Here is a 14,107-nt window from a genome sequence, read left to right as displayed (position 1 = left end):
TTGTTCCTTTTAATCATAATCAAAGATGTTTTCTTGTCTCTCATTTCTTTTCCGAATAAATCGAAGAACCTAATGGATCGAACTCATCCTTGGCTGCTATGAAACATATCGGCCTTGCGTTGCGGAAGGAACGTTCCGTTCTGTTTTGAGTTGAAGGCAAGAGCTCTTTCTTCAATAAAGGTTTGGAACTCGAATCTTTCCCCAAGGGGAAGAATATGGGCTTGTTGCAGCTATGAAGCATCTTAGAGTATTCCATTCCGTTTTTCAGCTGGATCCAGGCTTGGTTCGACCTGAAAAAATGTCGATTTAGTAGAGAGAGAGAGGCGCTTTTTGCGAAAGGCTATCAACGTATACGTATATAGATATAGTGAGTGTGTGTGCAGGGTGTAGGTATACCACTTACGAGAAAGAACCCCAAGTCAGTAAAGTAGTTAACCAAACACAAGTAAGTAGTTCGTCAGTCCTTCCTCCGACGCCTCCCGTTCATTCTGCTTCATTCTTTCATGTTTTTTGTTTTGTTTCTTTCGTTCATAGGTCCCAAGCCCTTCTTAGAAAGCCCTCCTTAAGTAAAAAAAAAAAAAAGAATGCTGCTTGATTTGAACGAACATTGTAAGAACCTTTCTAACTGACACCCAGTCATAATGCCACCCACGTCTTCTTTTTTTTGAACAAAGACCTCATTTTTTTTCTCTTTTATTTGAGTTAATAATAAATAACTGGCAGGTTTCATTAATGAAAAGAAAAGCGGAGGCCCGCCATCTGCTAGCATTGTGGTTTGGAATCGATTCTTTATCAATGGCCCACCCTTTCTTTGAACCTTGTCAATGATCTAACTTAAAGATATGAACTGAGTGCCATTTGATGAGTAACTGAGAACAAGGGAGAGGGATATGGAAAGGATGAAGTAATGAAAGAGGAAGTCATTGCTAGTAGTAACGACTTGTCACGATCCATTGGTTCATATAGAATCCATGTCCTAGATGTATCAAAAAACATTCTTTTCGCTAAGCGTATATAATAAAATAGAGTGAAAGGGTCCACCCCGAAACCAAGGGGGTACTAACTAACAGCTGAGTCCTCTCCGAACCGCAGGAGATAGTTGCCCATCATACGGCTCACCAACTTCACTTGCCTCTATGGGAGGCTCGCTCCGAGCAGGTTCGGATCACTTACAATACACGGCTCTACGAAGGAAGGGCTTGGTGGGTTAGGAACGTTTTCAATATGATTATTTTTCCGTATTTGTTTGATGAGAAATGCGAGATGAAAAAGGAACTCATCTTTTCGACTGGGAAATGCGAGTCTGTTTTGTCCACTTTCTCCATCCCCCTCTATCAAAATAAAAAAAGGCGAGCTTGCTTCTTATTCCCGTGTTCGATCTCTTCCATCTCTGCCTCGCTCGTTGTCACCTATGTTGAAGAAAGGTTTGGAACCCTGTAGAGAATGAAGAGGGCCAAGCATCTTCCTCTCAACAGTGCTTCTTGAGGCTCCACTCTCCCCGTAAGGCCCCGTTAGCCTGGGCGAAGATGGGGATAAGGAATAAGGATTGAAGCCCCCTTAGCTCTGCCAGGGACTGGACAGGGGTTAGCTTTGTAAATGTGTAGAGCCAACTGTAGTGTGGTGTAGTAGTAGGCAATTCTAGGCCCCTTCCCGGCTACAGGATCACTCCAGTGCTTTGGGTACTACGGACCCTCTGCCATCCATTGCAGCAGAGCCGTTTTCATGAGCGGGGGGGCTAAGCGCAGTTCTTTGAATCAAACGTTGAATGAAATCGATTCTTTTTTAGATATCAAAATAGAAATCGTCTCGATAGATTCAGCCATCTTTCTATTCATATATCTTACTAAAAAAATGGATTTCTTAAGTAGCGTGAAGCCCCAAATCCTTGATTTGGCCAGGAAAGACTGCACTGCTTTGGGCCCAGGAAGCGAAGGGAATGAGCTCGGCTGCTTCTTCTCCACACTTTTTTTTTATCCGTGTCCATTCCGCATGCGCTTCGCGCGCCATTGGCGCATTGTTCTCCTCTTATTCTTCATTGGACGGTTCGGATGGACTTCGCCGTTCTTTCCCAACTCAAATTGAAAAGGCTGTCTCACATCGAGATGTCGATTCGTTTTCCGCCCCCAATGAGATGGGGAATTAGTAACCCCCTATTTCGACTTTTTGGCCCTTCATCTTTCTGAATCGAGGCCCGGCTCGCGTCGTTCCAACAACCGGCGGGGAGCACCTCAGTATACGATCGCGCGCAGTAACTGGGAGTCCTATTACACCTAAGGCCAACTTCAATTCACCAAACCAAGGTTCATCTCGTGTAGTGATTGTGGACTCGTACAAGGATATTGAGTAGACGGTTGATGTATCAGACTCGACCCTATCTTTCGGAGCATGCATTCCCATCCGTGTCGCAACTGATTCGGTAAGCTACGTGTCCAGTGCACGGAGAACTGCCTTCGGTCTCCCAAACGGACTTACTCGTGGCAACCTTCCGGCCGCCCAACGACCTATAACGCTAGTCACTACTCCCACTGGGGCTAGGAAGTAAGCCTCACAACCCAAAGCGGCGAAAAACAAATAGAATTTGCTACAAAAACCGGCTAACGGGGGTATTCCTGCGTATGAGAACATAGTAATGGAGAAGGTAATAGCCGAAATAGGATTCGTTTTGGCTAGAGCGCCCAAATCCGCTATATATTTTACACGGGTTTGCCGTAATGCTAAAACTATGGCGAATGCATCTATCGTCATTAATACATAAATAAAGATACCAATTAGTAGTGATTGAATTCCTTCTATGGTTCCACATGAGAAACATGTACGAATATAACCTACATGCCCAATTGAACTATGAGCTAGAGGTCTTTTGACTTTCGTTTGGGCCATGGCGGCCAGTGCTCCTAAGATCATAGAAGCAATGCTGCAGAAAAAGAAGATTTGTTGCAATGTAGCTCCATAGGAACCATAAATAGAAACACGTGAAATATTAGCAAAAATAGAGATTTTAGGCGCAATAGAAAGGAATGCTGTAACCGGGGTGGGTGAACCCTCATAGATATCAGGTGCCCACATATATAGAGTCAAAAGAGATATGGAGTCCGAAGGGGAGGGGGTTTTCTTCGGGGCTTGAGAGATGGAATAGATAGGGCCCCACAAGTTTCGAATTCACCGCTGGGGAATTCACACGAAAGGGAACGAGGAATTCTGAACGAAAAAAGTGCTCTCTGAATCGAACGTGAAAGTCGTTTTCCATCAGACGGCTGTTTCCGTAACTCCACTCTCGACTTGGATTATATATCCAGAAAGGTCCGCTCTTGGCCATTCCATATGCTGCCACGCAGAGGCGTGGTTATCTGAAGTGGATTCTCTCTTTTCTAGTGGATGCCGAACCTGCTGCCCCATTGACTAAGAAGGGGGCGGGCGCAGCAGCTACATGGACCCCTTCCTTTCTGTTGTTGCCAGCGCTTTCCCGGGCCAAACCAGAATTCTTTATGAGAAAGGGCAGGCAAAGCCCGAAGACAGCTATCCTACCTAATAGGCCAGCGGGCGGAACGAGGAGAGGGCCCGACAATCATACCACCGCAGTCGAAAAAGCGTGTTCCCTTCAGATAACACGCACCGTAGGCCATCCTCGGCCTTCTTCGTTTTTGATGAAAAAGAAATCCAATCTCGATCTCCGAAAGCGTTTTCCTTCCCCTCCCTTTGTCGAGCCTTTCCTTTAATGGTTGGGGGAAGCATTTCCTTATCTGAACTTGGCGGGCATTCTTTCTAGCCTTATTCAAACAAACAAATAGGGGTGGGTTTGGTTTGAACATAGGCTCAAACATGATTTGAAGGTCCTAGCTACGCCATGCGTTCAATACAAAATCTGGAAAGCTGCAGGGATGACAAAAAGAGGGCGCTTTCCTGTCTTGCACTGAAAAAAAAAAGAGGAATAGAATAGACATCCCTTTAGATGTCTATGTATTCTTTATCATCTCCCGATTTTTTTTATATCGTTATATCTCTCTAAAAAAAAATTGAGAAAGAAAGAGCAGATGGATCCTATCCCCTATATCAAACACTAAATCCTATCTATTGATCGAAAGATCTTCGTCAAATACCGGACTTTGCCTTTTTTTTAGGAATTCCTCATATCCAAAGCAGCTTACCACAAGCACCCCACCTCATACGACTAGTTGGGGGGGCTGTTCGCCTTTTGAATCAAACAAAGTAAAAAGTAAGTAGTAGGGGCTTCATAGCGACTTTCATTCTAAAGGAAAGCGAAGAATCCACCTTTCGTCAATAGGAGCCCTACTTCCCTCTTTGCGACCTCATCACTGAAATGAAAGCGCAAAGAAATTGCTTGATGAGTTGCCGGGCGTAGCGCACCGCAGGTTAATCTCTCGTTTTTTGGAGCTTGACTTTACTAAACTAAACTAATAAGGGCTCGCTGCTTGATAGTGACTTCTTTCGTTTGGTAGGATGACGAAAGGCTACTTCAATCTAGGAAACCGCCGGAAACTCGAGAGGGTCGCCTTTGGAAGCGTTCGCCGGTAACCAAAGCGTCACAACATAATAAAAAGGAATGAGTTTAGCTGACTGAATCCAATAATCCATAAACCCGGAAACGAAACAAAGTTCGTTCCCTTTCGTCAAGTAGGTAAAAAAATAGGTGTACGAACCACTTTTGCTTTGCCTTAGACTCGATTGGAACAAAGCTAAGAAAGAAGGAGGCGGAATGGAGAAAGGAAAGGGACAAGGGCGGTCTTGCTTGGCGCGAAGGCTGCTGGTTTGGGGGTAGGGTACGGTACTAAAGGTCCTCGGACTCCGGGCGGTTTTTCTTTTGGGCAGCTGTTCACCGTTGGATCTCGCCAATACAGCCCCCCATAGTTTTCGTTACCGAGATATCTTTTTTTTCATTGTTCCTAGGGATTTTTTGGGTAATCCGCTCCCATGCTGCAAACAGTCAAATCTGAACTCAACCCTGTCGCTCTTCTTTCTTTCCTCGCGGGCAGGAAGCACACCAGCTGCGTGCCTTGCGTGATTCTACTGTGTTTTTTGCACTTGACTGGGTGGACAGTTGACCGGAAGAGAACTTCGATTCGCCCGACCAGCAGGCGGGCGGCGTGCTTATCTTATGTGACAACAGTACAGAGCGAGTGGCTCTTCTAGGCGGGCTGCTGTGTGACAACACTACAGAGAAAGCGGCGCTTTCGTGTAACATGCTATGGTCTCAACGCCCTTACGAGGTAGTGATGAGTTTCACGCGCTCTAAGCCCGGCCCGCGCGCGGTTAGGAAGATTGGCCACAATCTGAGCGGTACCACCCACCCTACCCTACCACCTATAGGCGGCCGTCCGTCCTACAGCCGCCCGAAAAGGAACTGCAGTGATCTTGAATAGGAATCCTACAGCGATAGATAGAATCCCCATAAAAATACCACTAGATCGAGCACCAGTGATTTCGTATCCGGTCAAAATCTTGGCTAATTGATCGAAGTGGGTAGCTCCAGTAGACCCATAGATCATGGAACAAATAGGGTGGGTAGTGATATGAACCAAGGAGCTCTTTTTGTCATGCCTCATGGACCAATTACAAGATCAAGAGCTCGAAAACTTCAACAAGCCTTACTACTTCGTGTCCAAGCGTTCGTGAACTCGACACGAGAATTAAAAGGAAGATGTGCAAGAAGTTGGAACTATGCACTTCAATTTGGTGCAAGTTATGCATTTTTAAGTGTTTTTAAGGCAAGTCAAGTCTACTTGGTCAAGGTCAAAGTCAACTCCATCAAGACAAGTCAAAGTCAACTCATTCAATTCAAAAACCAAGTCAAACACTCACATCTCTCATTATGGACGAGATTGCACTTATTTTGGTTGACTTTCCATGTTCTTAACCTTTCATTTGCTTGTCTTTTTATTTCTTGTAAGTTATGTCTTTTCATTTACAAGTCTTTTCATTTCTTGTAAGTTACAAGTCTTTTCATTTGCTTAAGTCTTTTCATTTCTTGTAAGTTACAAGTCTTTTCATTTGCTTAAGACTTTTCATATGGCTTGCTAGGATGGTTATATATAACTTTGAGATGTCTTGTTGTAAACACAATTTTGAAGTTGAATGAAAAGTGAGTTTTCTCATTAGCTTGGTTGAGAGCCTAATGCTCTGATACCAAAATGCTTAAGACTTTTCGTATGGCTTGCTAGGATTAGTCCTATAAGCTGGACGGTTTGGAATGGTTGCTCCCGGAATGAAGTCAATCTTGTGCTCGATCCCCCTAAGTGGTGGCAATCCACTTGGCATCTCCTCGGGAAATAATTCCTCAAATTCCTGCAAAAGGGCAACAAAAACACTAGGCAAAGAAGGGTTAAGCTCGTTAGTAAGGAAACAAGATCCTTTGTACAGAAGTACAAGGATATTTCGTTTTGCAATCAAAGCATTCCTAACCTCACCCATTCTAGCACACAAGCTCACACATTTGGCTTTTCTCTCATTTTTCTCACTAGGTCGATTGCTACTTTCTTGCTTTTCACTCAAACTCTTTTTTTCTCTCAATTCTTTTTCTTTCATTTCTTTTGCTTTTGCATCGACCTCTTGCCTTTTCGTTTCAAGTTTACATTGGTCAACATATACATCTTTTGGAGACAAAGGTACAAGAGTAGTTTTCCTACCATTATGAGTAAAATGATAACGATTAGCATATCCATCATACATTACCCGACGATCAAATTGCCATGGTCTCCCTAACAAAATATCTCCGGCATGCATTGAGACGACATCACACAAAACATCATCAGCATACTTTCCAATGGTAAAAGAAACAAGAACTTGCTTATTCACCCTTACCTCCCCACAATCACTCAACCATTGAAGCTTATACGGTCTAGGATGTGGTTTAGTATCTAAATTAAGTCTCTTGACCAGAATTGAACTCACAACATTGGTGCAACTACCGCTGTCGATCACCATACTACAAGGTACAGAATGAACAAGGCACCTAGTGTGAAATAAATTCTCTCTTTGGTCTAAGCTATCCTCCTTAACTTGGGTGCTTAAAGCTCTCCTAGTGACTAAGGACATATGTGTAGGGTCCTCTTCACTATACTCCTCACTATCACAATCCTCATTTTCTTTCTCTATTACCTCATCTTCCTCCTCATCGTCCGTCACCAACTCTCCCTCCCTAAGGACCATAGTTCTCCTATTAGGGCAATCTCTACTATAGTGACCAACCCCTTGACATTTCCAACACTTAATGTCTCTATTTCTTTCCTTAGTCTCATCAACCTTTTCTTCCCCTTATAAGAAGTCTCTCCCTTATCCTTAGGTTTCTCACTTAACTCTCGGGTCTTAGACTTATATTCAGCATGCTTACTATCCCTTTTCCATGTAGAAGTACTTGAAGAAGGTTTAGTAGAATACCTTTGGGACTTTCGTTGGAGTTGCTTCTCGATCTTTATGGCAATATGCAACATCTCCTCTATGTTATAGTAAGGTTGTAGATCAACCTTATCAGCAATCTCCTTGTTTAAGCCATTCAGAAATCGTGCCATGAGATTCTCCATATCCTCTTCAAGATCAAGTCGATCCATCAACAAATCCATCTCCTTGTAATAGTCCTCCACGGACTTGCTACCTTGTCTCAACACTTGTAGCTTTTGCGCCGTGTCCCTTTGGAAATGTCTAGGAACAAACCGCCTTCTCATCAACTCCTTGAATTCATACCATGAATCGATTGGCGCCTCAAGATTTCGTCTCCTACTTGACATATATTTGTCCCACCATGTTATTGCATAATCTTTAAATTGAGCAATACATAGTTTTACCTTCTTTTCTTCGCTAAAATTGTGGCAGTCAAATACATACTCCACTTGCTTCTCCCATTGAATGTAAGCCTCCGGATCAGTCTTACCATAGAACTTTGGAAGCTTCAATTTGATATTGCCCAAGTTTCGGTCAACTTGAGCATCCTCCCGTGGAGCTCTCCGTTGGAGATTATGGTAGCCTCTTCCTCGGCCTCGCCCTCGATCTAAGCCACGACCAACATGTCTCTCTCCCCGTCTTGGAGCCGCCAAGACTGTAACTTGATCGTCCTTCCAATGATCAGATCCATCACCTTCATAATCATCCTCATCTAGAACACGTGGTGGTGGAATTCGCTCCGGAGCTTGGTTTTGAGCCTCCAACCTTCCTATCCGCTCTGTCAAAGCCTCCATGCCACGAATCAATCATTCCATAGTTCCTTCTAGTGCCTCTCTCCTTCGGGCATCGGGAATGGTATTATCTTCAGGATTGGACATGCTGCAAAACAAGTTAAAGTAACAAGAAATGGACCTCACAGGCACTCCCTCACGTGTTTCCACTCGTTAATGAATTTCACTCGTGTTTAACACTCAAACAATGAATCACTCCCTCACACACGCTCAATCTCACCCTCTCAGCAAATTACACTCCAATATTGAAAAGTAAGCCGATGAGCAAGACTGCAACTCAAGTGATTAGATAAAACACACAAAGAAAACACTCAAATAACTTGATATAGGAGTAAATTCAAAACTCAAATTAGAAACAAGCTAAAGAAGAAAGTGACAGAATTGGAACATGATAATTAAGATGGAACAAGAAGTTCAAAAGACCAGAAAATGTAACTCTTGAAGAATTAGGCTATTTTGAGAATTTATGGAGTTTAATTTAGCCTTGACAACAGATATGAGTTACACAAGAAAAACATCATGAGAAATGAAAAACAAATTGCTGGAAATTAATTGAGACAATTGTAACCGCCAAAAATTTAATGAGTAACGGTTAGTTGTGGAAATAAATCAAAACATAATTGATATGATTTATTACCAATAGCTTAACAAAAATAGGCAATTTCAACAGCACAACTCAGATCTAGCATGATTTGGAAGTAAAAATGAAAAGAACAAAGAATAACACATGCTCTCGGGTATAGCAGTTTTCCAGAATAGAATGTCAATTTTCGAAGTTTTCACCCAGAAGCAAATTGAATCACAAGATATGAAATAAGACAAAGTTGTAGATAAGACAGAGATCTACAAACTCATAGAAGACAACAAGACGAAAAGAAGAATGGAAATGACACTTTTTTGTATTTTAGATACGTGGACAGAATGTAACGAGATGAACAATAAGAACAAAAATTTCAAAACAAAGAACAAGAAGAGCAATACGAAAACGGAAACATATATCCGATCTAGAGCCTAGTGCTCTGATACCAAATGATAAGAAAACAATAGCCAATTGGATCTAAGAACCCTTATGGTTATGCAAACCCCTAGATCACAAATGCTAAAACCCCCAAATCGAGATGATGTCAACCCAAGGAAGAAGTTAGAACGGATTTACCTTGATGATCAATATCAAGAGTAGAGAAAACTTGTTTCTAAACTCAAGATTCGAACCACTCCACAAATAGCTTGATCAAGACTACTTGAATGATTCTAGCATGCAAATCTAACACTCAAGAATTGCAAAGAAAAACAAGCTCTAGGCTTTTTGAAGCAAAATAGCAACTTCATTCAATCATCAAAATCTGTCTTTCAAAGGAAACAAGCTAGGCTATTTATAGCCTCCAAAACAACCCTAAAAGTAACCTAAAGGCATTTGAAAGGTTGTAACTCCCAATTACATGATGGCCATAACATCCACTAGCTAAAATGTAACTTAAAACACATAAATGAAATGTTTAAAACTGAAAATAGAATAAAAAGAGGTTTAAATCCGAGAATTTAAGTCTTGGTCACCCTTCAAAGTCTTTGTAACCTCCCAATTATAAATGAAGCTTCACTTGAAGTAGTTTGAAGTGTAGTTCCATTAATTGATGGATAACTTGCAATAAATGAAGCTTGAGATGCACTTAAGTTCATTTAATGCAACTTGAGTTCCTTGAATTGAACTTGGCTTTATTGAATGCAACTTGAGTTAAACTCCACTTCAACTTCAGCTCCTTTAAATGAACTTAGAGTTCATTTAATGCAACGCCTCCCTTAAGCTCTACTTGGAAGATATTGACTTGAAAAGTTCCATCTCTCTCTTGATCATCCCTAGCCGAGTTCACCAAGTATTTGAACATGAGAAAGTAAAGCTTGTTGTAGCTTCTTGGCTCTTGATCTCGTTATGGGTCCTTGAGGCATGACAATGGTGCTTCCTTGGTTCACATCAGTTTAACACTATAATGGTTGTGTACAATCTCAACTTTGTCTTGATAGGAGAATGTTCTTGAAAACTCACTATCAATGCTAATTGAAATGTTCAAGAGGCAAATTATTGATGTATCAATAATAATGAAATGAGATGGTCTGTACATATATTTTGGCTGACATATTAGATGTTAAGCTAAGAACATTGCTAAGAACATAAACAATATGACAACAACCTATTACATGATTAAATCATAAGCAACTAAATTTAGACAATATCTAAATGATCTTAAAACTGAGCATTAGAGAATCAGAATAGAAGTCAAATGACTAAACCTATAAAAGAAAATTGTTTGTAAATTAGTTGAGGCAGTTATAAAAGGAGAAACGTTTGAAGTAACGCTGCAAGAAGAAGAATAAAGGCATAAAAGACTATACACATACAAGTAGATTTGATTTGCTACGTCTATGCGTGTGGAGAATAAGTTTCTCAGTTGGATTGTTGATTTCGAATCCAGTATTAACATTTGATCTTCATCAGGTAATTATTTGAAAATACTTAATAATGTAGACGAATTTTTAAGAGGATCATTTTGATTATTAATGGATGTATCACATACAATGGGTAAATGTTACCAATGTTTTGATCAAAATCATTCATGTGTAGACATGTGAGTCAAGCTATCATATACAATGAATTTGTATAAGGTTGGACTGTATATTATTTAATATTTCTTTGTAAATTCATTAAAAGATAAGATAATTATTTCATAGGATCATCATATGCGACTCGTCTTAATATTGACTGGTTTACGAACTCTTACATCTGAGGGCATGTCATTTGATTTACATGGGTGAAAGTGGCATTTGTAGCCGATTCAACATGTGTACTATTTTGGGGACTTTAGCAAATAGGGAAGTGGGAACATAATGTCACAAGATGAATATCACTCATTATTCCCAATTGTAGGGTAAGTAGATGAGTTGTTCTCTTAAGTGCTAAATTCGAGAGTCAAACAATGGGCCCCGCCCTCTCACTGGCTCAATAGGAACTTAGTTTATGGTTGGGTCATAAACATATTGTTCATTAGACGATCAGGGTACTTAAGTTATAATATGTAATTACAGAGGTAAAACGAACTTTTGACGTAGCTGTAATTTTCGAACAATTCGTGAAAGCAATTCCTTGCATGTAGTGATTATATCCATGGACATAACTTGTGCTATAGTGCATGAGAGTGCAACTCCGGATTTATAATGGAGTAGGCTCAAGTGAATGAATGAAAATTAACTAATCAATGAGTTTGATTAATTAATTTTATCATTGTAGTTTATAAACGCTAGGCTCATAAGGTATTCTTGCTAGCTCACAATTATAACATTAATCCATTAAATGTGTGGAAAGAAAATTGTATTTTAAATGTTTAGAATCACGTAATTATTTAATATGTTTGGATATGTTAAATAAAATGGAAGTGTGATTTAATGTATTTGATACATTAAATATAAATTTATAGTATATTAAGATATACTAATAAAATATTTATTTGAATTAAATTCAAATAATCTAAAATTTAATATCAATATTAAAATATTTTATTTGGCTAAATTTCACATCCTAATTAATATATTTGATACATTTGAATGAAAATTAAATTTTATTAATATACGAGACGTAGTAATGACATATTATTCAACATTAAAATAATATAAAATATATTATTTTATGTTAAAAAGTCTAACCAACATAAGTGAGACAATGTCCATATTGGAAAAGATTTTTGAAGAATGCAATAATTTTCCAACAACCCGGACAAAGACTTTACATATAACGCTAAAAAAGTTATTGTTTAGAGTTTGTTGGAGACGAATCCTGGCCTGCCACGTATCATGATCGAAAAGGTGAGCAGGTTAAACACGCGGGCGAAATGGAGAAGTCGACTCCAAAATACTCAGGTCAGCAGTCAAAGTAGGACCTATAATGCCGAGCTGAGCTAATACAAAGTCCGTAATAGTGTCCCTTCCGTACCCGACAACACGCCGCGATTTTAGGGTGTGTCAGAACCCTTGTCGGGCCCAGTTTCTATAAATAGAAACCTTTGCCTTAAATGCAAGGTACGCAATTCTAAGTAGACTAGGCAGGTTAGCTCGGACTAGAACTAACTTGCTCGTCGGAATACTAACCCTGTTTTGCAGGTCTCAAGAAGGGTTCAGGGAAGGTGTGGGATCGTTGGCCATAGTTCGTCCTGAACATTCCGATCTAAATCGTATCCGAGCTTGAGCTATTTCGGGCTCAAACATCTGGCGCCGTCTGTGGGGATTCGACATATCTAGAAGTCGGCCTCACCTTTCGCAATCTGAGCCAATGGCCCAAACCCGCTCCCAGCAGTCACGATCTCAACTTTCGCCTATCCGCTCTCCGATGAGGGATGCTGTCGCTTCCCGAGCCCATCCTCGACTCACGTATTCTCAGGTGGCAGGATAACAACGGCCCCACGCGGGGGCGGTCAAGGAGAATGGAGGTCGGCCGGCCACATCCGATCCAGTAGCAGTCCAGGACTTCCACCTCGCCTAGGATCAGTTCCCGCCACTGCAACCTCAGAGAAATGGGTTGCCGCCCCGCGCACCTCGCCTTCGCGGTTGGGGAAACACAGGTGCACGTTCCGGGGCAAGTGCTGATGCGGGCGTGGACCCCGTCATGGTAGCCGACGTGATCGCCGAGCTCAAGGAAGTCAAAGCAAGGCTTGAGGCGGTCGAGAGAGGCAGCGAGGTGTCTAGCTCTTCCGTCTCCAGGGATCCCATTCGAGGAAAAGGACCGATGCATCCTACCCAAAGAACGGAGTATCAGTTCCGACCCTGCAGGGAGGCCCGAGCTGGAGCACCCTCGCGAAAGCCGCAACGAGTGAGGACAGGCAGTGCCCTGGGAGCACAGATTCACGACCACCCTCGGCAGGACGATCGGGTCGAGGGCCGGCGCCCGAGGATCCGACCAATCTGGACTCCCTTGGCATCTTTCGATAACTCCAACGCCCATCAGGGCCGAGGTGCCGAGACGCCGAGGTGACGAGTAGTGGCACCCGAAGATCGGGAGTATTTGGTTGACGATGAGGAGGAAAGCCCAGTGGTCGACGTTCAAGAGAGGTCCTCCCACGCTGACCATTCGTTTCGGTCTGAAGTAGACCTCCTCCGGGATCGGTTTCAGAAGGAGATAGAAGATCTTAAGCGGCGGTGCAGGCCTGTAGACCCGCATCGCGTGGCCGAGCAAGAGGAACCGCCTTTCTCCCAAGCGATCCTGGACGCACTTATTCCACCGAGGTTCAAGGCTCCGGTCATGAGTTCTTACGACGGGTCTGGAGATCCGATCTCCTACGTAGAGGTGTTCGAAGGGAAGATGGATTTCCTGGCCGCGAGCGACGCCATGAAGTGTCGAGCATTTCAAATAGCCTTGGAAGGCTCAGCAAGATTGTGGTACCGACAGTTGAAGCCACGATCCATCGACAGTTATCAACAGCTGAGAAGGTTGTTCATCAACCAGTTCTCAGCTCGGCAGTTGCTGAAGTTGCCACCCTCTCACCTCGAAACAGTGAAGCAACGGGACAATGAATCCTTGACAGAGTACATCGCTCGGTTCATGGACGAGCATGTCAAAGTGGTAAGTTGCACTGATGACATCGCCATGATGTAGTTCACCACGGGTTTGAACGATAGGAACCTGACAATAGAGTTCGGAAGTCGACCGCCGGCCTCCCTGAACGAGATGCTCGCTAGAGCTCGCCAGTACATCGACGGCTTGGAATTGTGGAAAGCCAATGGAGCTCGGCGGAGCAACCGTGGTAAAGATCGAGACCAAAGGTCCCCTCCTCCCAAGAAGCCGCGCAGCGATGGTTGGAGCTCGTCTTGGCAGGCCGACGACAGTAAGAATAGAGGCCGTCGAGACGAGAAAGCCCCTTCAGACCGTCGAGGGCCGAGGTTCG

Source organism: Momordica charantia (genome assembly GCF_013281855.1).
Source record: "Momordica charantia cultivar OHB3-1 chromosome 7 unlocalized genomic scaffold, Mcharantia_2.0 BLBB01000007.1, whole genome shotgun sequence".
NCBI classification, from domain to species: Eukaryota; Viridiplantae; Streptophyta; class Magnoliopsida; order Cucurbitales; family Cucurbitaceae; genus Momordica; species Momordica charantia.
The sequence above is the reverse complement of the archived record's forward strand: the minus strand, read 5'-3'. Positions refer to the sequence as shown.